Source organism: Ambystoma mexicanum, chromosome 2q (genome assembly GCF_040938575.1).
Source record: "Ambystoma mexicanum isolate Mex_15411 chromosome 2q, UKY_AmexF1_1, whole genome shotgun sequence".
Taxonomy (NCBI): Eukaryota; Metazoa; Chordata; class Amphibia; order Caudata; family Ambystomatidae; genus Ambystoma; species Ambystoma mexicanum.
The window spans coordinates 1,085,647,605-1,085,671,888 of NC_090924.1; positions in this window are offsets into that span (position 1 = coordinate 1,085,647,605).

The window sequence follows — 24,284 nt, forward strand, 5'->3', positions numbered from 1 at the left end:
TATCATGAGGAACTGTTTTAATTGTTTTAGTGTAAATATATATTAATTGTACATGCTTTATTTTTACTGAATTTGTTGCTAAACCGTATAACAATAAAAATTTTAATAAAAAAGAACAAGTAATCTGAATTCTAACCTCTCAACCTCTCGCACTTTCTCATGTATATATATTAGACATTATTGATATTTATTTCCTTTTATGCAACATATTATTCAGTTATGCTTGTGGTTTCTTAGAGACCCGGACCCCTGGAATTTCTCCCTCTTACCAAACATCCTATAATTATATCAGAATAATATAATTGGCAAAATGGGGAATCTGGAATTTGAGTCCAGTTTTCAATGTGTTACAGTTTGTAATTTGACAGGCCACATCTCCTCCCATCCCATCTTTAGAACAAGTTAAAGAGGTGGCAGAGGTAGAACATTCATTGGTAGAGCAGAGACACTGCTGAACCAGGGGATCTGGTTTGCTCTCAGAGTCGAACATGAGCTGGCATGGCAAAAGACCCATGCCTGGCTTCCTGCCTCCCCAGCCCAGAACACAAAACCTATACTTGCACCCTATGTAACAACCCCCCACAACATAAATCCCTCACTTGTCAGCCTGCCTCCTCACCAGTATGCTTAACATAAATTGTTAACATTATAATTAACTATTGAGTAACTCTATAAAGTATAAACCGATATGAGTAATAATTTCTCTACAGATAGTTAAGGAAAATAAGGCACAGTGATGAAAGGTGATTTGCACAGGATCACATGTATGTAGTGTAGAGGCAGGGATTTGAGCCCTGTCTTCCTGGTTCCACAGTTTCCAATTCAGAAAGCATCATAGACTTCATATTCCCCTATTCCATCTTCAATTTTAGAAACAAAAAATGCTTTCTGCAAAGTTGTCATTCAAGAGCTAAACTAGTATACTGTTCAATAAACCAAAGCACCAATGTATCTACAAGGGGTGAGTCTATTAGTCATCAGTATCCCGAGGAAAACACATCTGAAAAACAGACTAAGATTATAATTATAAAGAAAACTTACTATAATTATAATCTGAGTTTGTACAATTGTGTGTACATTCAAAGCACCAATTCACATGAAAAAGCAACCTAAACAAATATAAGAGAAATAGTAATTGAAACATATGAAAAAAATAAGGGGATGAAGCTAGTCCCACAATCGGGTACAGTGGCGTGTATGTCAGACGTAGATCCCAGCAACAATCATCCCGCTGACCTACCGTTCCAGATGTGTACTTCCATCTCATTTACCCTATTTTCCTTACTCACATTCACCAGATTCCTTCCCTTGCACCATATTCTCAATGCCCCCTGGTTCTGGCAACTTTCAGAATTCCGTTCCCTTTTTGCTCCATCCTTTAGCTATTAACTCAATCCCCTTCCCTTCAACTCAACTCCTTCACGTACCCACATTGCTCAGTCACCAATTCTTTGCCACTAATGCCCTTTAATTTCCCATCACACCATGCCCATTCCTTGCTCCTCACCACCTTCCATTGCCCTGGCTTGTAGTTAGACAGTAGACCACCTTGATTTCCCAGACAGCCTCTGACAGCAACAACAAGAAGCTGTGGTAGAGGTTTTGCTGTTAATAGTGGTTATGGGGTCTGCACTTGGATAATGCAGAAAGAAAGATGGCGAGGGGATGTGGTTTTTTTTGTGCTCCCAAATTGCACTTTCATAGAAAGTTGGCTGCATATTTCAACTCATGGGATCAGAGAGACGTGCTATGGGATTACGTCTTGGACCTGTGGATGGAGAGGGAGCAGGAGCAAGAGCAGCCTATTATATTTATGTGCGTTTTCAAATAAGATTGTGCTCGTGTGTTTCAGTTTCTGTGATTGGGTTAATGTGCTTGAATGTATTTGTGACAGTGTAATAAGACTTTGTATCTATGTATCCGAATCTGGTGTTGATTTTCACGTGTCTCCTTTGTAGGTCACATAACAGAAGAGTGTTCTGGACAAGACAGGCTTAGGGGATCATTTTGAGTTGGATGCTAACAGTAAAACTGTTAGTAGTTGGCAAATACCATTGATTTTACAGTCCACCCAATTCAGGGTTTGATCAAATGTCATCACTGGTATTCCATGGGAATACCCATAGTGGTATTCTAGGCAGACCCTTTAAAGAGAATACACCTATTTTGACCTCCATCTTGAAGGTGGAGGTAAAAAATCCAAACTGGCGCCAACTGTTTTAAATCGTTCTTTTCACCAAACAGAACGGAAGCACAGGTGCTTCCCTTCAGTAGATTGAAAAATGGGTTTACAAAGGGTCATGTTGAGGGGGTAAAAAGGTGGTCATCTCTCTTTGCCTGCTCTCACCACATTCCCCATATAATTCTGGCCCTTTTGTGGCAAAAGAGAATCAACAGTAGTGATATAAGCCACTACTATACATAATCCATTTCTCCCTTCACATTGATGCTAAAAATGGCTGAAAAAATGTTAACATGTTTACATCAGCGCCATTGGAGGTGGTATTTCTTAACTATCACTGGAGGTATTCCAGAAATACCAACTCTGCTGGTGGTAAACTTTGAGTAGGGCCGCTTTTCAGAAATACCACCAGCGAAGCTGGGAACGTTCTTCAGCAGTATTACAAAATCTGTCAAACTCGGAAACTCTGAATGACCCCCTTAGTTTGTATTCTTCTAGTCATTTTTATGTGAATATTACATCTTTCTATGTGTGTTTTTCAACGGCATCCAAAAGTAACTACCGCAAACAGACCAACAGCTATTTCTATAATCGCTATATACGTAACATCCATGGGTTCTATTCAGGGGGCTATTAAACTCTTTTTGTATGAACACAGTGGTGATCAAGAAATTCACCAGCACATAGGGGAAGCATTCGTACAGAATCAAACCGAGGGCAAACTCTAATAAGATATGGACCCTTACTTCCTTGGCAAGTAGGAGTCGTGATAAGCTGCTGTGGATTGTAACAGGCCAATGGTGTATGGGGCGCAGTGGTACCAACATTACCATCCAGGGTCACAGAATCTGTTATTTAAATGCATTCATTGCTACTCAGCGGTATGAACATGTCCCTGCAGCCTAGACTCCTCTCCCTACCACTCACTGTGGAGGCCAATATGTGGGGGCCACCCAGGGACATCTACAACATTCCTGTAATCCTGACGATATGACTCAACCCATTAACATAGAATCTGAGCAGGCTTTGCCGAACTCGGTTCCTTTGTGGCAGGCAAGTTTCTGAAGGATGTCTTTTTAGATAATTTTTTTTACATTTTGGAGCTATGGCCCATGGGGCAACAGCCCAGCTAGTCTGGAGGGCAACTGCCCTTTTGCCAGTCCACCCCTCTGTACAAGGCTAATCAAAATCAAACAATTTCTTTTTTGCCTTGCCCGGGCAATCAACAAGATCTGTTATTTGCAAATTACCTGCTCCGCTTCCTTTTTCAAATTCTTTAATGGAACAAATGTGTCAGTGGACAGAGCATCTGCTAAGTCCTCATACAATGTTCCCGGAAGCGGGACCAATAATTGTCTGTATAATGTTAGCACTGTACAAGCTTCTACCAGCTCTCAGTCAAGTGCTCTTGGGATCACAGCCAACTCCATACTATATAACAGAGCAGGTACAGCCTTCATATTATAATTATTAACGGGCACAAGGAAAAACAACAATATTTATTACTGATCTTTTTCAAGTATGATAGTAGTTGATCTGCTTCTCCAAAGTTCGTGTAAACATAGCTTTCTGGGAGAGGGTACTATTAATAAACAAACATGGAAGCTTCCGGGATGAAAGTTTTCTCACCCACTACACCCAATCTTTTCCTCAACATTACCCACAAAACAGATGATATTGGACTTTTTCTTGTTTATAGATAACTCATTTTAATAGAATATTGTTGGAGGGCAATCAATTGCCTTTGAAGTCCAATCTGTGTTTTATCCAACAAAATTATATCATCTTCATAAGTAAGGTACGGAATGGACGGGTGAGATATTTTAGGTGGCGAAAAACTAGTTTGCTCCAAGTGTTCTCCCAGATCTGCCAAATAAAGATGAAACAGGCACAGAGCAAGGCCGCAGCCCTGTCTTAATCCCCTCAGAATAGGGACACTATTAGTAAAGGCCCTGTGCCTGCTCAAACTCACCTACGGTCATTTTGTTTCAGTGTTGAGACATGTCATGCAGCTTTTTCAAATCACAATGTGGCATTAGCCCCCGTTCCAAGGGTGTGAACGGGGGCAATGTCCCAGCAGCTCAAGTTAATGGCGCTCTCTTCGCTCGGGCGGTTAATGTGGGCTCCAGGCTATTACCCCCCATTCCAGCCCTTGGAACAGGGGCTTAACGCCATTAGCACCCCGGTTTAGCAAGGCCTCATGGGTCCCGATCAAATGACTGAAAATACTGTGCTAAAATGTCCATCATGGAAAGGGAAGGTGGGACTCCATATGCAGCCCCTCTTCCCTTTCCATAGCAACCAGAGAAGCTGGGAAGCTGCGGCGGCGGCCTGCGCTGCCACAACAAACAGGTACGTGGGGTTGGGGAGGGGAGGTTTGGAAATGTTAAAAAAATTATAATAAGGGGACAGAGGGTGTGGGGAAGATGGCAGCCCAGGGGAACTAGTTGTCAGGCGGCTTGGAACATGGGCTGTGATTGTAGGCTTCAGCCCACGTTTCTATCCACCTGAATGGCTGGTTCCCCGTGCCAGGTGCTAATTGCATTTCATGTAAGTCAAAGGAATCTTTAAACACATGTTTTAAAAGATAGCCTACACGGTTTGTTTCAGTGTTAAGACATTTCATGAGACGTTTTCAAATCACAATTGCATTTCATGTAAGCCAAAAGAATCTATCAACATAGGTTGTTAAAATATAGCTTACATCCCACCTACACTAAGCAAGTTAACAGGTATAACTTAACCTACCGATGATGGTGTATGCTTCTCTTCCCCATTCACTGGCATCACTTTTTTCAGACTGGCACTTCGCCTTTAGCCTTCAACACAGAATGCAGATAGAAGCATCAGCTTTTTCCTATTTGGGGCCAGTGGCGGCTGGTGAATTGTTTGAACGGAGGGACATAAATATTTCTCACAAATTTGCGTGAGCGACTGAGTGGAGCAAAAGAGCCTGAATCAACGAAGGCGGGTCCGGGGGGTTCTCCACGAGAAACGTTTTAAAATAATGGGTTAAAGTGGTGCATTATGAGATCCCAAAATGGCTGCCGACGGAGCAGGACGTATGTGAGCTGCTCTGTCCCTAAAGGCCACACAATAAAGTGGATAATTGAAGCTGGGGTTTGTAACTTAGAGGGCAGCGGCAGGAGAAATACAACACATCCTGCATGGACTCAGATGGCTGATTGATCCGTACTCATAACAATCGGAGAGGCGGCTGGCACAACTATAGCAACACTGACAGTGAACGTTGCAACCTTGAAGCGGAGTGCGGGCAACGGGAGTCGGTGAGTATGCCTTATCTCTATTGAGATGACTGGAAACGCCGGAAACAATGAGGGACCGCTGCCGGGCCATCAGGACTACCGTGCCAAGAGTGAGACTCCCCAACCCCTGAGTGTGCAGCACGATAAGGAGGGACGGCACTGAGCAGGCGTAGAGCAGCGCGTACACACCCTGGGAGGAGGATACAGAGGACACCAGTCACAACTGCCTCCCCCGATCCAAGACAGCAATTAAATAAGGGTCTGTGTAGAAAGGGAAGCACCACCGTGGATTGCAGCCCAAACATCCGGAGCGGAGGCAGTACCTCTCTGCTATACCAACATCAATAACACAAAAGTGGCGGTAAGGAGCGAAGAGACCCGGATGCTAAAATCCGAAAGAGGGGACAGGGATCAGACAGATTTTGGATATTAGGTGACCGCTTACAGAGTATAATTACTGAACCAACAAACGACCTCCCGGGGTGATGGAGGTGGGTGGGGTGGGAACGTTGGAGTTTATGTTTCTTTTTCCTCATTCTGTTGTGAAAATCAATAAAAACTATTTTTTTTAAATGGTGCAGTATACATCTGACTTTCTGAAAAATTTTGTAAAAAGCCAGACAACCAATCAGTTTTGTAGCGTCATTCATGGAAAAATTCTATAGATGCAGGTCATCAACAATGCATTGGAGCATTTCCCAACACCTTTTCATGATGCCTTCACCCACATTAGTACTGTCATGATGCCTACCTCCAAGGAGCCATGTCCGACCCAGCAACCCCAGAGGCAGGCATCATTTCCCCCAGGGGAGTGCCAGCGGGCCCAAGCTGGGGCCCTTTGGACGCCGTCATGGCGCCTTAGGCGCCAGGCTCATGTTGGACCTCTGTCCTGGCGCCTTAGGCGCCAGGCTCATAAAGCTAGACATGTGTTCAAGTGTTTTAATGTGCACTTACCTGATGCAGACCATGCTGCCACATCCAGGCCCTCTTGAGGCCTGAATAGGAACTACTTTACCTGTGGGACTACTTGCCACCCGGGTGTGGTCGGGGAAGGATACATACCTGATCGGAGGAAGGATACACACTTGGAACCTCTTCCAAAGCTATTTAAACCACACCCGATCAGCAACTCATGCTTCGCGTTGTTCTGCTCCTCGCAGCTGGACGCTCACCGTGTCAGCTCCTGCATCTGGACTTCAGCCACGCCTGTCAGCATCCTGGGTCACCTGCAAAGGGAGACAAGAGACCTACCAGCTAATCTGAACCACGGAGACATCACCGACGATCCCGAAAGGGAAGACATCATTTTTAAAAGCATTTTGTTACGATCGCTGCAGCGCTGCATTTCACTCACCTTTCCTGGGTTCCTCCATCTTCAGCAGCGATCATCCGGATACACAGCCACTTCCCAGAGCCTAGAGAAAAAGACAAGAATAAGAGGTGAGAGAAGGAAGGGAATAGGAAAAGCTCAGTTTCCTTCTAAGACTTACCTGTTGGGTCATTCCCATTTCATTTCGGGTCTTGCTGCTTCCAAGCATTTTCCGGACCCCGGCCCCTATGGGGAAAAAAGACAGACATTAGATGAGCGAATTCAAAAACATTACCTGAGCGCTCATCTAGGACTTAACAGATCTTTACTGGAACTGCACGTTTCACTTCGGGTCGGCGCCATATCTCCGGCATTCCGAACCCCGGCCCCTAGGGGAAAAGACATCAACATTAGCGCTTTGTTGCAAGAAGTCTCCAAAGGAATCTTCATTCATCACCTGAAAAAAGACAATGAACATTATTATTTAAAGCTTGAACTTTTTAACTTGCAACAGAACTTTTACAGCGCCTTACCAGTATAATCAAGCTTACCTGAACTCCCATCCAACCTCAGTCCAGTGAAGTAACTGGGTTCAACGCGCCCCTGCGTCAGAAGCAGGATGGAGAGCTCGTCCTTTCAGACCCTAAGGTGAGACTTCACGGGGAATCGTGGAAGGGTATTGTGGAGGGTTGGAAGAGAGTGGGAGGCTTGAGCATAACTCAGTCAGTAGGTAATACTCCCTTTTCACGCACAGGGGTATATTCCTATGAGCCGGAGAAGCCAGAGTAGAGGGCCCTTCCTGTCCATCTTCAGAGTCCTGCGCTTCACCATTGAAGAAGCATCAGCACTCGAAGCCAGACCTGCGCCTCCGTGGGAACCAGGTGAGCGTTACAAGTACTGCGTTCCACGGGATTACACTGAAAGGTGATTGGCTCATTTCCGAGCCAAACCTCAGTGTAATCCCGTGGACGCACATACGTGCCTGCGTTTGTTCCTGGTGGGGGATGCGTGGCAGCCCCTTAGCCAATGAGGAGACTCGAAACGGGGCAATCCCTGCACCGAGCCTGCCCAGGGCTGGAGGCTGCCTTTGTTACCCGCTGGGGACTCAGATAAGGTTTTTTCTTTCCTCCACCCCCCTCCCCTGCAAACTATCCCCTCCCCACCCTTCCAACCCCACTTACCTTCTTTTTTCTGGACAAACGCATGGGGAACCCTTCTGTTCCCAGCACGCAGCTCCCTATGGCCGCCATGGAAGGGGAAAACGGACTACGTTTTCCCTTTCCCGGCGGCCATTTTATTTGACTTATTTTTAATTTTTTTCTGTTTCGAAATGCTTTATATGTTGCTCCTATTTATGCCCGCAATAATGTCTCTCTTCTGTTTTCTTCCGTTAGATGGAAATGCAGCCTCAATGCAGCTGTGAGACGCAAGATGCGGCCGGATGGAAGATGGATGCTATCGCAATGTTCGACAGCAGGTAAGTGATGGTTTAAGGAAAAGCGCAAAGTATGGCGAAGCGCAACCTTAAACTGACTGTTTTTCGATGTCTAACCTTGTCTTGTGTTTTTCCTTGCAGGCGCTGCTGTCGACAATGGAGCGTGTCGTGCTGCGGTGCCAAGATGAAGATTTGGTGTTCCGGAAAATGTAAAGATGAATACTTGGTTCGCCGAAGAGATGTACAGGCAAGAACAGCTTCCCCAGATGGTAAGTATGCTGGCAGGAAGCAGGATGTCTGGGAAGCAGGATCTTCAAATGTAAGTCTGACCTCAGGCGACGGTGAGCGTTACACTGCTTGCAAGTGCAGAATAACGCAAAGCCTCTGGTCTTGAGGATCGGGGCAGCTTATGTAGCTGAGATCGTGGGCACTCCCATTAGGGCCGGCTTACCAGCCACACCCTGCCACTCCTAGAGAGTGAGCACGTGCGAAGGCAATCCATTAGCAGCCACACCCAAGAATACACTTGGGGCTGCTTAATGGAGGGAATGTTCAAGGTTAATGCATCTGAAGTGCTATGTCCATAACAAAAGCTTTTTGGTGTTAAATGGATGTTCTTGTTTACTTTTGTTCATGAGCCTGGCGCCAAAGGAGCCAGGACAGTGTCCACCCAGGTCTCCTGTGCATGCGACCCCTGCATGCCTGTATCCTGACTTCATGACCATGACAGCACTCCCCCTCAAGGCCCCTCTCAAGGGTGGTTCTCCTCCCGGTCCTGGTTTGGTGGGATTATTGCGATGGAACTTTCTGATTAAACGCGGAGCATGGACATGTTCACTGGGTTCCCAAGTTCGGTCTTGAAGTCTGTAACCTTTCCAGTCAATTAGGTAATACAATTTTGATCAAACCACCTTGGAGTCCAGGATGGATTTGACTTCTTAATATGGTTCTCCTGCTATTACTTCGGGCTCTGGCGCAGAACTAAGCCGTGTATTGGATTTCAATGGTTTGAGGAGAGAGACATGAAATATGGGGTGAATTTTCATGTGAGAGGGTAACTCCAATTTCATTGTGACAGGATTGATTATGGACTTTACAGTATTTGGGCCCAGGTATCTTGGGCGGAAAGCTCTTGGCCCCTTCAGGGGAATATATTTGGATGCTAACCACACTTTTCTCCAATCTGGTGGGCAGCATCTTCCTTCCAATGTCGATCAGCAAACAGTTTTTGTCTTTCCTTAGCTTTGGTCAGAAGCCTTGTCGCCTCCTTAAGAAACTGAGTGATGGTTTTATGCAAGTTTTTTTATGGCTGGCATTTCCAGGGTATCGAGTGGATCAAATACTGATGTCCTCGGATGTCTTCTGTGCACACTGTAGAATGGAGTTTGCCCAGTGTTTGTGGGAACTGAGTTGTTGTATGCATACTGAGCTATCCAGAATATATTTTCTAAGAATCCTCGGACTGTTGCAACATACACCTGAGATATTGCTCTAAAGTTTGGTTGGTTCCTTCACTTTGCCCATCAGTTTGAGGGTGATGGCTTGTGGACAACCGGAGATCGATTTTGGTAATCGTACAACACTTTCTCCCAAAGGCAGAAACAAATTGAGTTCTGCGATCAGATACTAATATTGATAGTAATCCATGCAACTGAACAATTTGCTCTAGGAACACAGAAGAGAGAGTTGATGCAGTTGGGAGTCCCTTCAGAGGGATGAAATGGGCCATTTTGGAGAATAAATCCAGTGTTGTATCCATTGCAGGGTGGAAGATCCGTGATGAAGACCATCAACAGGGTATGCCAAAGTGCTGGCGGTACTGTTAGGGGATGTAGTAAGCCAGCGGGGTTCTGTTTCTGAGACTTGTGTTGTGCACGGACACTGCAGGTTTCAATACATTGGGCAATGTCTTTTCACCAGGTTGGCCACCAGTAGTTTTGTTTTACCTTAGCCTGAGTTTTGGCTATTCCTCGGTGTCCTTCCACTAATAAAACGTGGTAATTTGTGATGATTTGCTTTTGCAGTTCTTGGTCTTGGACATATAATCGTCCTTGGAAATACAGTAGATTGTCTTCGTTGGCGTACTGATCACCTTTTAACAGCCATTCCTGTTGTGTTGATTGATCCATCGAGGATTGTAAACTGGTTCTTTGGTCATCCACACAAGAGGTGGCAGCTATTCTGGTTTGAATCCTTTCCTCGGTATTTATGGCCACGGGGTCGGATGCTGTAAAAGCCTCTTTTTCTTCACTCATGCGTGATAGAGTGTCTGCGTTCCCATTGCGTACTCCAGTTCTATAAGTGATAATAAAATTGTTTTCTGCGAAAAAGAGAGCCCAACGAAGTTGACGCGAGGATTGTGCTTTGGCGGTTTTCAAGTATTGCAAGTTACAGTGGGCTGTGATGACAGTGACCATATGTCTCGCCTCAAGAAGGTAATGTCTCCAGGCCTTGGAGGCTGCTTTAATTGCCAGTAATTCCTTATCTGTGATTGCGTAGTTCATCTCAGGGGCTGAACATTTCCGGGACCAGAATGCGACGGGGTGTAGTTGTCCTGTTTCAGGGTCTCGTTGTGACAATACTGCTCCCATGGCTATTTTTGAAGCATCTGTCTCAACTATGTAAGGTAGGTCTGGTTGTGGGTGTCAAAGGACTGGTGCTGTAGTGAATGCTAGTTTCAACTTCTGGAAGGCTTCTTCAGCTTCTGTCGACCAATGGAACTTTTGATTTTTCTTTAACAAGGAGGTAATTGGATGTACAATTTGTGAAAACCCAGGTATAAACCGACGGTAAAAGTTGGCGAATCCGAGCATGCTTTGCACTCCTCTCATGGATGTTGGTGAGGGCCATTGGAGGATTGCATCCACCTTTCGTGTATCCACATGTACGCCTTGTGGTGTGAGCATGAAACCGAGAAACTCGACTTCGGTTACATGGAAAACATTTTTTTCCAACTTGGCATACAATTGGTGTTGTCGAAACTTCTCTAAGACTGCCCGGACATGGCCTACATCTTCTTCCATGGAATTTGAGTAGATAAGAATGTTGTCAATGTAAGCAAGAGCGCAAACGTCCAGTAGTTCACGGAGTACATCATTCATAAAGAATTGGAATGCCTCAGGGGCATTGCATAGCCCGAAGGGCATGACCTGGTATTCAAAGAGGCCGTACTTCGTGCAGAAGGCCGTTTTCCACTTGTCTCCCTCTTTTACTCTTACAAGATGGTATGCTCCTCTTAAATCCAGTTTTGTGTAGATTTGAGCATGTTTCACTTGGTCCAGGAGCTCTGGTATTAGTGGTAAAAGATATTGATCTTTTTACTGTGACCCGATTTATGGCTCTATAGTCGATGCAAGTTCTTAAGTCCCCCTTCTTTTTAGGCACGAAGAATAAGGGCGAGGAGGCAGGTGCCTTGGACGGGCAAATGAAACCGTTCGCCAGGTACTGATCCAAGTAAGTTCTAAGATGCTGATTTTCCTGTTCGGTCAGAGCGTAAATTCGGCTGCAAGGGATCTGGGCTTCGGGTACAAGATCTATTTGACAATCTTAGGGTCTGTGCGGGGGCAGAACGTTGGCTTGCTCTTTTTTGAAGACATCCTGGTAATCTTGGTATTCAAGCGGTAAGGAGCTGATGAGGCCCAACACGATTCCTTTCTTTGGTTTCAGATTGGTGTAATCTTTTTTGTAACATGTGTCGGCACAATCGTGAGGAAATGTCAGAACTCGTTTTCGCCAGTCGATCCTAGGATTGTGGGTCTCCAGCCAGGGCATTCCCAATATCATCTGGAACTGAGGAGCACCGATGAGATCAAAAGTAATGTCCTCTTGACCTCTTGATGCCCATCCTGACACAGAAGCTTGACTTTCTCGGTGTATTGTGTCACTGGGCCGGATGATAGCTGAGAACCATCCACAGCAGTGACGTTTTCCGATTTCTGCTTCTGTCGGAGAGGAAGGTTTATTCGGAAAGCCAAATCTTGGTCAATGTAGTTACCCACAGCTCCACAATCAATATATGCCTCCAAGGCATGTATTTTTGATGGTTGCTTGTGATTCACCAAAAGCACTGGAAGGACTAGAAGTGAGGTCTGTACGGATTCCTTTTTCATGCCTGACAAGCGGACCCCTATATTTGCCAGGCATTGGCATTTCCTGAGTTCTGTTCTTCTTCTTCATCAGTTTTGTCTGTTGCCCCAACCGTTTTCTTGGGTGGTTTTACCAGGCAGTCACGGAGGAAGTGACCTGCTTGTCCACAATATAAGCAAAGCTGTTGTTGTCTTCTTTTTTCCCTTTCTGTTTTGGTAAGGGGACTTCGTAATCCACCAATTTGCATTGGCTCAGACTGTTCATGTGGTTTAGTCTAATTCTCATGAGGTCGTACGTAAACTGACCGTCCCTCTGACCTAGCTCGATCCATTTTCCGATTCTGCAACCTATGATCGAGTTGCACGTCAGGTCTATGTAGTCCTCGCACCTCTCAGGGGGATTCGCCACTTGCGCCAACACATCCTTAAGTTCTCCACAGAACCCTCGGTAAAAGAGTATAGTCCTCTTCTCTTCTGGTCAGTTGGTCTGGGCTATGAGACGATTGAAGGTTGCAATATAGGTTAATAGATCTTGACTCCCTTGTCTGAGTGACAACAACTGGTTGTCCAGAGCTTGTCCTTGAGGATGACGGGCAAACAATTTCACCATCTCATGTTGGAAATTCCCAAAGTTCCGGAGTAAAGGGTCATCTTGATTTACCAAAGGTATAGACCAGTCCGCCGCACTACATCCTAAATACGAGAGTACAAACGCCACTTTGGCTTGGTCATTAGGAAAGGCTCCTGGTCTGCACAAGAAATGAAGGTGACATTGGTTCATAAATACAGCAAACTTGTTTGGGTCGCCGATGAAGCGTTCGGGAGGGGCTAGAGGCACTGCTCCTGGAAGAACCACCTGAACCGGTGTTGATTGTTGTGGTGTGGAAGAATGAGAAGAATGGGTCACTCCAGGCAGAGTGGAACCTGTCCTGCTTGTGCTTGTAGCATTTGTATTGTCAATTCGTCAGTTCTTTCTCGAGTTACAATACGATCCCTCCGTAATGCATTGGTTTCCTGTCTTGAAGCATGTACTTCAGCCCGTAATTCCCCTAGTAAGAAGACTAACTGATCTGTTTCTAAAGTTTCCATAACGCCCAGGCAGAGAGTATTAGATGCTTTGCGTTCTTTTACGCTCACCTGGTCTCTGCGGAGGCATTGGGGCACGGTTGCAGCCCTCCCTGAACTTGAATCACCCCCTTCAGGCCTCTCCCTCAGTAGAAAAGCTGTGAGCGGTGGCACGTGGTGATACTGCTCCTGCGTGGAGATAACAGTGTGTGAGAGTGCCAATCTGTACCTCTCGAACCCTTCACCCCAAAGTATGGTTTCTGTGAGCATACGCCGGCCCATAAAGCTCACCTGTGAATTATGGAAGATAAGCTCTATGTCCTGCTACTTCTGGCAGGGGTGCGTCGAATGGGATCTAGTTCCTTCACTGATCCCTGATAAGGATTAGTCCAGTCCAGCTGCGACTATGCTTCTCCTTATGATTGATAAGTCTTTCTTGAGCTCTTGTGATGCTGTTCGTTCTGTTCAATGTCTTTATATGTTGCTCCTATTTATGCCCGCAATAATGTCTCTCTTCTGTTTTCTTCCCTTAGATGGAAATGCAGCCTCAATGCAGCTGTGAGACGCGAGACGCGGCTGGATGGAAGATTGATGCTACTTCAATGTTTGACAGCAGGTAAGTGATGGTTTAAGGAAAAGCGCCAAGTATGGAGAACCGCAACCTTAAACTGACTGTTTTTCGATGTCTAACCTAGTCTTCTGTTTTTCCTTGCAGGCGCTGCTCTCGACGATGGAGCGTGTCGTGCTGCGGTGCAAAGATGAAGATTTCGGTGTTCCAGAAAGTGTAAAGATGAATATTTGGTTCGCCAAAGAGATGTACAGGTAAAAACAGCTTCCCCCAGTTGGTAAGTATGCTGGCAGAAAGCAGGATGTCCAGGAAGCAGGATCTTCAAAGGTAAGTCTGACCTCAGGCGACGGTGAGCGTTACGCTGCTTGCAAGTGCAGAATAACGCGAAGCGTCTGCCTTGAGGATCGGGGCAGCTTATATAGCTGAGATCGTGGGCACGCCCATTAGGGCCGGCTTGCCAGTCACACCCTGCCACTCCTAGAGAGTGAGCATGTGCAAAGGCAATCCATTAGCAGCCACACCCAAGAACACACTTGGGGCTGCTTAATGGATGTAATGTTCAAGGTTAATGCATCCTGCTTAATGGATGGAATGTTCAAGGTTAAATGGATGTTCTTGTTTACTTTTGTTCATGAGCCTGGCGCCAAAGGCGCCAGGACAGTGTCCACCCAAGTCTCCTGTGCATGCGACCCCTGCATGCCTGTGCCCCTGACTTCATGACCATGACAGTAGGTCAAGGCCTCTTTTTTTGGCTGCGGCCAGGATCCTTTCTCTATGCACAGCATCTGAAATTTTCACAATGAGTTTTGGGCCTATTCCCCCTACCTCCGACCCATTGGAGGCCCTGTGTTAAATATGATAACACTTGTCCATATACACAGATTTTCCTCCATATCCAGGCCCAGGGTTTCCGAGAGACATTCCGTCATGAAGGCAACAGGATCGTCTCCCTCTGCCCCCATGGGGCGTCCCAAGATGCTCACCTGCGTCACCCTGGACAAATTCTCAAGATGTTCCAGCCTGTTCTCCATGGCTTTGCTTCCTCATAATACTGCCCCCACCTGAGCAGTTAGTTGCAGCACTGCTGGAGCAAACTGATTGTATTGCTGATACAATTCTGATGCCTTCTGCTCCAGGAGCGACGTCCTGGACTCCAGCTGGGACACTTTCTCAGTAAGTTTATCAAACTTACCCTCCAGGCACGAGACTGATTTTTCAATGTGACCCAGCGCTGCAAGCACTGAGTCACAGGATGGGGAAGACAGCCTGGAAGATTCGCCACTCGCCGAGCTCTGCTTATGCACTGCACTTTTCGGTTAATAAAAGCCTGATGCCACCACTGTTACCTGGCACATTTCTGATTCATTTGGTTTGAGATACATCACATCTAAAGCAGGGAGACTGACCTAATGATTTGGCATAAGGACTGGCCTGAAAGCAGATGTTGCAGAGAACCACCAGAGCACAACCAGCCAAGCTAGCTGTGGAATGTGTACCAGGCAGGCCTCGCAGATGGGCATCAACAGCCCTCCCTAATGAGAAGTATGCGGAGTCGCAGCTCAATCTGCTGGCTGAAGTCCCATGGTCGATTAGAGCCTGCTTTGCAAAGACAATCTGAAATGTACTTGATTCCCTCTCTTCGGCAAAATGATGTACGGCTAATGGGAGGAGATTCATATGTAGCTTTGCATTGTACATAAGTATGAGCCAGGCCTGGGAGTGGGTAGAGTCGATGCAGCCCTCCAGAGCCTGGTGTGTGTGTTAACATTATAGCGCTTTTACACCCAAACCTTTGGCTTGCGTATTATTTGTGTTCGAGTGCCGAGTGCCTGGAATACCGAGACTGTGTGAGGAAGCTAGATGAGCACTAGTATCGGGGGGAGCAGGACGAAAGAATGTAACAACCACCTTCTCCTTTGTCTTGCCCTTCCCAGATGCCATAATACTATAGGTGTCCAAATGCTGCCAGAAATGCGTCCTTCCCTCAAACAGCTAAGACAAAAACAAATTCTGTATTTTAGAAAAAGCGCCTTTATTTAGCATTTATGTATGTTTTTCCCCTTGCAATATTAGATTTGTAATGATTTTGACCTGTGGTAACTATTACCACACTCTTCTTTTAGTAGGAACCTATTTTACATAAATGCTAAATAAAGGCGCTTTATCTAAAATACAGAATTTGTTTTTGTCTTCACTATTTTCAACACCCTGTTTCAGCCTGAGGGTATCTGTATTTAGAATTAGAGCTGCCATTCCAACTTACTACTTTTTCCAATACCATTGGGCGCCAGTAGCCACTACAAGGCTGACAAAAAGCTTTGAAACTTCCCTCAAACAGCTCCGATGTGCATGGTGAACAACGTGCCGCCTTCAATACCTCCTCAATATGGGCATCACTCCCGTGACACTACTGTTAGGCAGAAACCTGTGCAGTTCCCTCTGGGACCACTGCAAAAGATTTAGGACTACAGGTGTTTGGCAGTAAACCCACTTGGTAGCAGTCTCTACCACACAGATTCACTTGGTAGCTGTGGCTGAGCAGTCAGACTTCCCTCAAGAAGAGTTAGGCAGTATACAGGGTATTCACAATAGGTCAAGAGAACACAGTAGAACAAGTAAACACTGACCAGGGCTTGGTGTAAAAGAGATATAATTATTTATTTAAAACCACATCTAGAAAAACACACAGGCACTAATAGTAAGCAATTCAAAAACACTGTCACTAAAAGATATACACTCCCTTAAAAGAATATTAGACAAGTCTTAAGTAAAGCTCCACTTATTTTCAGACAGCGGTGAGCGCTTAACGTAGATGGCACTCTAATAGTTTGTTTTAAAAAGGGAGAGTAGAGCAGAGAACAAGTTGAAACAGATCCCAACACTTTTGCCAGAACATTACAAGAGAGGAAGGCAAAGTAAAACCGTGAAGTTAGAGTTCAAGAGGCCGGACCCACTGTTCGAGGATCCAAACGAAATATGTCCAAGGTCACACGGTTGCAGTGCATGAAAGTCTTGTATAGGTTCAAAAAGGAGTTGGACCAAAGAAAGGGACCAGTTAGAGGGTCAAGGCGGACAGCCCATTCCAGAAGGTTAAGGGGTTATTATTACCTTGTAGCAATCTTTAGAAAGGGAGGCCTGGCGGACACGGTACCTTAAAGTGGTGAGAACGCTCCAGCGGGGGCAGTTGTTCCTGGCAGCGGATGCAAGTTGGTGCGTCGTCCGGGGGAAGAGAGGATCTCGATGTGGAGGAAGACAGGAGTCCGTTGCACTGCCAGGGAAAAAACCAGCCGCAGAGTTTCTCATGTACAAGGAGCGGTCCGGTGATTCGCGGTTCAGTGGTGAGTGGCTATCGGGCTGCTTGGCACGGGCAGTTCAACCGCAAACCGGGCTGGGGTGCGAAGAAAGAAAGGCAAACTGGTTGTGCCCACCAGTCAGGGGAAGAAGTCTCTCCAGCCGGGAGATCTTCTCTGTCGTCGGGAAGTGGTGAGTCGGTTCTGCAGGGCTCCACCGGTGGTGTCGTCGTGGTAGGTCGGCTCAGCTTCTCCCTCGTCGGATTCTCAGGTCCTGTGGCGACTTCTGAAGTTAGAGTCCCCAAAGACCTGCTTTTATGCAGAAAACCCCCATTCACTCAGCATAGCTGTCACTCAAACATGCTAAGTGGTGAGCCGGCCGGCTCACCACTTGGGCCAATCACACAAGACTGCGACTTGAGTTACCAAGGTAACTCAGTCCAGGGTGCCTAAACCCCCTCCCACACCCCCTGTGGTACCCAGACAGAGTGGCACCACTTTTGGAGGCTTCTGTGGAGAAGCCCGCCAAAAAGTGGAAAAAAGGGCTCGACTTGGGTTGGAGTCACAGAAGAGAACACAAACGCCATTTTAGAATCGAGTCTTGGCAAAAGATACCAACCGGAGAATTAATATTAATTAAATAAACCGGCGGTATGTTCGAGGCTATGAGAATTAAATAATTAAAGTTGGTAGCCTCGAACAATGGGAAAATCCCATAGGAAAATATTTGCGGTCGAATATAAAAAGTAGTTTCCACTGCCACCAGCCGAAACTCGATCAGGGGGGATGGAGACGTGCCCCCTCGACTAACAGACCCCGGGGCAATCGAATTGCCCCGACCAGTACGTCCACAATATGATGGTTTTTACTGGTTTCTGTTACTAATTTGGGACTAGTAAAGCCAATGGAGACTTTAAATGCCCTGGGAGACAGTAGTCAGTCCCAGGGTATGGAGTCTATGGTGGGGTGTCACTATGACACCCCTGTGTTACTGCACGTAGGGTGCTGTGTAACACACATAGGAAAAACACATGAGACCCTATGGAGTAAAGGACCCCATAGCCCATCAAACACATTACCAGTCAAAGGAATACCATAAATCATGTCCAAGAGTGGGAGAAAAAGAGTCTCACTCTTGGCAGGAGGAAAAAACAAACTCCAGAAATCCAGCAAAGCTGCTGGGGGACTCACTAGGTTAGGAAATTCAGCCTAAAGAGAGAATTCCCCCTAACAACCACCTACTTTGCCTGTGCCGTTTTGAATGATGAACAAAACACCAGGACAGCCTCCACGCGTGGGGGTGGCCCCTGCTAGCACGCCGGCATATCTCACAGGCAGCCACCGCTGAGAGCTCCCCAGGCACGGGGGCCCGAGCCATGGTGGGCGGTGCCACCACTTTGCCCTGCCTCACTGCCACTGCCGAGTTTCTGTGCAGACAAGGCTGCTCCTGCCACTGCAGTGTTCTCTCACGGCTTTTGTCCACAGTGGCGGCCAGCCGAGTCACCAGGGATCAGCAGACCATTCCCCTACTTCAGCCGGAAGAAGCTATCCCCTGCAGCCCCTCATTTCAGCGCTTCCATTCGCCATGCTGCGGAGCTCCAGAAGAGTGCAGACATCTTAGTCAATGGCCAAGCCACGCCCCCCCAAAACGAATGTTTTATGCCTTGATTCTAGGCGTAGATGGAAGAAATTTATTTTAAATGGTCAATTTACAACCAACCCTTATTGCGAGTTAGTAATTATCACGGAGGGTGCTGTGCAACACACATAGGAAGAACACATGAGACCCTATGGAGTAAAGGACCCCATAGCCCATCAAACACATTACCAGTCAAAGGAATACCATAAATCATGTCCAAGAGTGGGAGAAAAAGAGTCTCACTCTTGGCAGGAGGAAAAAAACAAACTCCAGAAATCCAGCAAAGCTGCTGGGGGACTCGCTAGGTTAGGAAATTCAGCCTAAAGAGAGAATTCTCCCTAACACTCGCCCCCCCCAGACTAAGGGACAGGAGGATTTAATCCACTCCTGGATGAGCCTCATACCTCTAGTCGATGACATACATCCTAGAGAGTCCATCAGCATTTTGATGGTGACACCCTGACCTGTGCTCAATGGTGAAATCAAACCCTTGAAGGCAGATTGACCAATAGTTTTGTATTTTCCACTTTCATTTGCATTAACCATCTCAAGGGTTGGTGGTCAGTCTGAATGACAAAAGTAGAACCCTACAAGTATGGCCTAAACTTCTTCAGTGCCCACACAATAGCAAAGCATTCTCTTTCGATTGTTGCCCACCTTGTCTCGGGATCCTTCAGCTTTCGGCAGATGAAGCAAATGGGGTGCTCCCTACCTTTCCCATCCAGTTGACTGAGGACTGCACCTATTCCTACATTTGAAGCATCTGTTTGCACAATGAAAGTTTGGTGATAGTCAGGAGCTCCGAGTACTGGGGCTTGGCAAAGAGCCTTCCTCATTCCATGTAACCTTTTTAGGGAATTTAGGAGAGGAGATGACATTCAGTGGAGAAGCTATGGACCCATAGTTCTCAATGAAATTCCTGTAATACCCAGTGAGACCTAAGAAGGCTCTCACCTGGGTCTGAGTAGTAGGTGTTGTCCAATTTTGCACAGCTTCAATCTTACTGGGCAAAGGCCTTATTTCTCCACCTCCTATCTCATGTCCAAGGTAGACCACTTTACTCTGTCCAATCTGGAATTTACTTGCCTTTATGGTCAGATTGGCCTTTCGAAGAGCCCGCAAAACATATCTCAGGTGGTCCACATGTTCTTCCCAGGAATTGCTGAACACTGCTATGTCATCCAAGTATGCCATGCAGAAGTCCTCCATCCCATTCAGAACCTGGTTTACCATCCTTTGAAATGTAGCAGGTGCATTTTTCAATCCAAAAGGCATAACCTTAAACTGGTATAAGCCAACTGGGGTAGAAAATGCAGTTTTCTCCTTGGCATGGGCTGTCAGGGCTATTTGCCAATAGCCTGACGTCAAGTCAAATGTGCTGAGGAACTTGGCTGCACCAAGTCTATCCACCAACTCATCTGTCCTTGGCAAAGGATGGGCATCAGTCTTAGTGACTGCATTAAGAGCTCTGTAATCCACACAGAATCTAAGTTCTTTAGATCCTGCCTTTGGTACTAACACAACTGGGCTAGACCATGGACTAGTAGAGGGCTCTATTACCCTGAGATCAAGCATCTTGTTGACCTCACCTTTGATGTGGGTTCTTACATTTTCTGACATTCGATATCCTCTGCTTTTGACTGGCAGACAGTCACCAGTGAGTATGTCATGCTGTCCCCAAGGGGTCAGGCCTGGTGAAAGTGAGAACAGGGAGGCAAACTGATTTAACATAGATTTGCACTCTTCCTGTTGCTCAGGTGTCAGATTTGAAGAGAGATTTACTCCTTCAATTTTTTCGTCTAAAGGTAAGCCTCTGAGGAGATCAGGAAAAGCTTTACTCTCTTCTTCTTCCTCTGATGATGCTAAAAGCAAAGCTCCTACATCAGGTCTGGAGACATATGCTTTTAGTCTGTTGGTGTGGAAGACGGTCAGAGCCTCCTTGGGGTTGCCCAAGTCCACCAGATAGTTGACCTCTCCAAGTTTACCCACTGTCATGAACCATGGACATAGCCCCTTCTGGTCTTCCTGGTCCAGACGGAGAGTGTGCTCCTTGATACTTCCAACATGGCCGTGCCCAGTGCCGTGTTCCGTACTAGCCTGTACATCGGACACGGCACGTTCTATAAATGGGCCATGCCCCCGCGCGTCTCAATGCTATCTCTAGGTAGTGTCTCGACGTGTGTGTGCTGCTCGGCGTTACCCTTCCAAGTTCCTGGCCAACTCCCTTATTCTTTCTTCCCTTTTCCCCTGTTTCCAGTATCTCTTACCTTTCTTCGATCCTCTTCCTGGACGTCCTGGAATACGCGACTTCCTGGAACTTTGAACGCTCGCGTTGGAGTCAGACTCGACTCGCGCGCACTTATACAAGTCCCGGTCCGGCCGGGAGAAGGAGTCCTCCGCGAAACGCCACAAGAAGAGAACTCAGGTGAGCCGGGGGGAAACCTTTGACAGATTGAGACGCCAAACGATCAACACTGATACCGCTATGGAGAAAGCGGTCCAGGACCTCATGCGCGGCATGCAGGAGCTAACAACCGAGGTACAGAACTTAAAGGCAGAAAACGCAGCCTTGAAACAATTAGTGCTGTCACGTGACTCTGCCAATAAGGAAAGCGTGATACTGGGTGGAGTGGTAGACAAATACGATGGCTCGTCAAAATCCTTACGTGGATTTCTGGATTCCTGCTTGGTGCATTTTACATTCAAGCCCTATTATTTTTCAACTTCCAGGGCCAAGGTGGGCTTCATAATCTCCCACCTTACAGGGAATGCGTTATCTTGGGCCACTCCCCTAGTGAACTCTGGAGACGTCCTCCTGGAAGATTATGATGCATTTATTCAGGCGCTCAAGTCTATGTTTGACCGCCCGAACAAGTGTTCAGCGCCCAGGAACGCCTACTAGATTTTCGGCAAGGATCCCTGGATATGCTAACGTTCGTTACCAGATTCAAACAGCTGGTAAAGGAGGCTGATTGGGGCCCTGAAGCGAGTTTCACCTTATTTCGCAGGGGTCTAAATGACAATATCAAGGATGAATTAGCCAGAGTGGCTCGCCCCAGTTCATTTCAGGCTTTGGTAGATCTAGCCTTACAAATAGACTTTCGTATCCAGGAAAGAAGGGCTGAAAGGAAAAAGGCTAAGACTGCCTTTCAACAAATCCCTCCGGAGTCGACTGTGAAAACCGATCCTGTCTCAACCCCCGATAACGACTCCGAACCAATGCAAATAGGCGCCTTTTGTGGGCCAATTACTCCACAAGAAAGGATAAGAAGAATTCACACCGGCCTGTGTATGTATTGTGCCTCAGACAAGCATCTCGTTAGAGATTGTCCTTTAGCCCCTCCACGGCGTTCGGGAAACGCCAGCTCCCGGTCCTAGATGGAGCAAGGTTTCGGGAGAAAGATGTCTGCTCCACATCAATCACATCCTTGAACTCTCCTGGACAGAATAACCTGGTGGTGCTACAGGCCTTTCTATCGCCCTCCAAGCACAAGACCTATCCCATACTGGCCCTGGTGGACTGTGGAGCTATGGGAATTTTCATTGATCAAGACTGGGTTATCAGACATAAAATACCATATGAGTCACGGAACATTAAACAGCCGGTAGAAGCAATTGATGGGAGAACTCTCTCTTCAGGACCCATAACCCTACAGACAAAAGAGGTCTGTCTCTCCATAAACCACCATCAAGAGCAGATTACATTCGACATCATCAAATCAGCCCATTACCCTATGGTTCTGGGTATGCCCTGGCTTCAAAGACATAATCCGTACATTAATTGGACAGCAGGGTCATTGTTTCTGGGCTCTGAGTTGTGTATGTCCCACTGTTTATCCCTGGATCTCTCATTAACACCAGCTATTGAACATTCAGGAGAGCAAAAAACCTCACTCATGGTTTCCAACATTGTACAAGTCCCAGAGGTCTACCAAGGATATACTGATGTCTTTTCGACTGCCATAGTCCAGGCCTTACCCTCTCACAGACCTGAATATTGTGCCAGATCCCATGGCAGTAATTCCCTTTGGCAGAATGTTTATCCTTTCAGAACCTGAGAAAAAGGCCCTCCGAGAATACCTGGACATCAATTTGGAAAATGGCACCATAAGACCGTGAAAATCTCCAGCGGGTGCCTCATTGTTCTTCGTTCCTAAGAAGGATTCCAAGGAACTCAGACCCTGCCTCGACTACCGTGGTCTAAACCAATGCACCCTCAAAGATCGGTACCCTCTGCCTCTGATTTCAGATATCCTGGAAGCTGTCCGAGGTGCCGTAATATTCACGAAGTTGGACCTCCGGGGTGCCTATCACTTAATCCGTATCCGGGAAGGGGACGAATGGAAGACCGCCTTTAGAACGCCCTTTGGTCACTTTGAATATCTAGTCATGCCCTTTGGATTAGCTAATGCCCCTGCAGTTTTTCAACGTTTCATGGATAGGGTGTTTTCTGACATGCTTTTTCTCTTTGTCATTGTCTATCTAGATGACATTTTGATTTATTCCAAGGATCCCTTGAAACATGAAGAACATGTCATGGCGGTACTACAACGGCTCTGTGAAAACAAGCTCTTGGTCAAACCTGAGAAATGTCTTTTTCACGTGACTTCAGTTCATTACCTTGTATTCATCCTCAGCCCAGAAGGAGTTGGAATGGACCCTTCAAAGGTAAAGGCCATACTGGCCTGGCCTGCTCCCACATCGGTGAAACAGGTTCAGTCTTTCTTGGGACTTGCTAACTTTTATCGAAAGTTCATTCCTACCTTTTCTGAGCTCGTCCAACCGATCGTTGCTCTGCTGAAGAAGGATGTTCCCTTCATCTGGTCTTCCTCGCAAGAGAAGGCTTTTCAACGCTTGAAGACAAGATACACGCAAGCCCCCGTCCTGGCTCAGCCTGACTTAGATCGCCCTTTCATAGTGGAAACGGATGCCTCCAACCATGCCATAGGATCAGTCTTGAAACAGGTGCTCGAGGACAAGATGGACAACCCAGTGGCTTACCTCTCTAGAACCCTAACAACCAGCGAAACCCATTACTCCGTCCTGGAAAAGGAGCCATTGACAATCCGCCAAGCCTTCACAGAATGGCGACATTTACTCCTGGGTGCTAGATATCCAGTCCAGGTCCGTACGGACCATCAAAATCTACAAATTCTCCAATCTATGGAGTGCAGGAACAGTCGTCAGGCGTGTTGGGCCTACTTCTTCGCCCAGTACCAATTCCAAATCACTCATGTTCCTGGATCACAAAACGTGATTGCGGACGCCTTGTCCCGGCGTCCTGACTATTTAACCACTGAAGATAGGACCTATCCTACAATGTATCCCAACACAATCTTTATAGCTCAAGTGATCAACCTCTTGGAAGAGATTTGAGCCAAAACCCAGTTCTCTGAACTCTGGAAGGGCGTCTCTAGGAAGAATCCCTGGAACTTAAGAATCAAG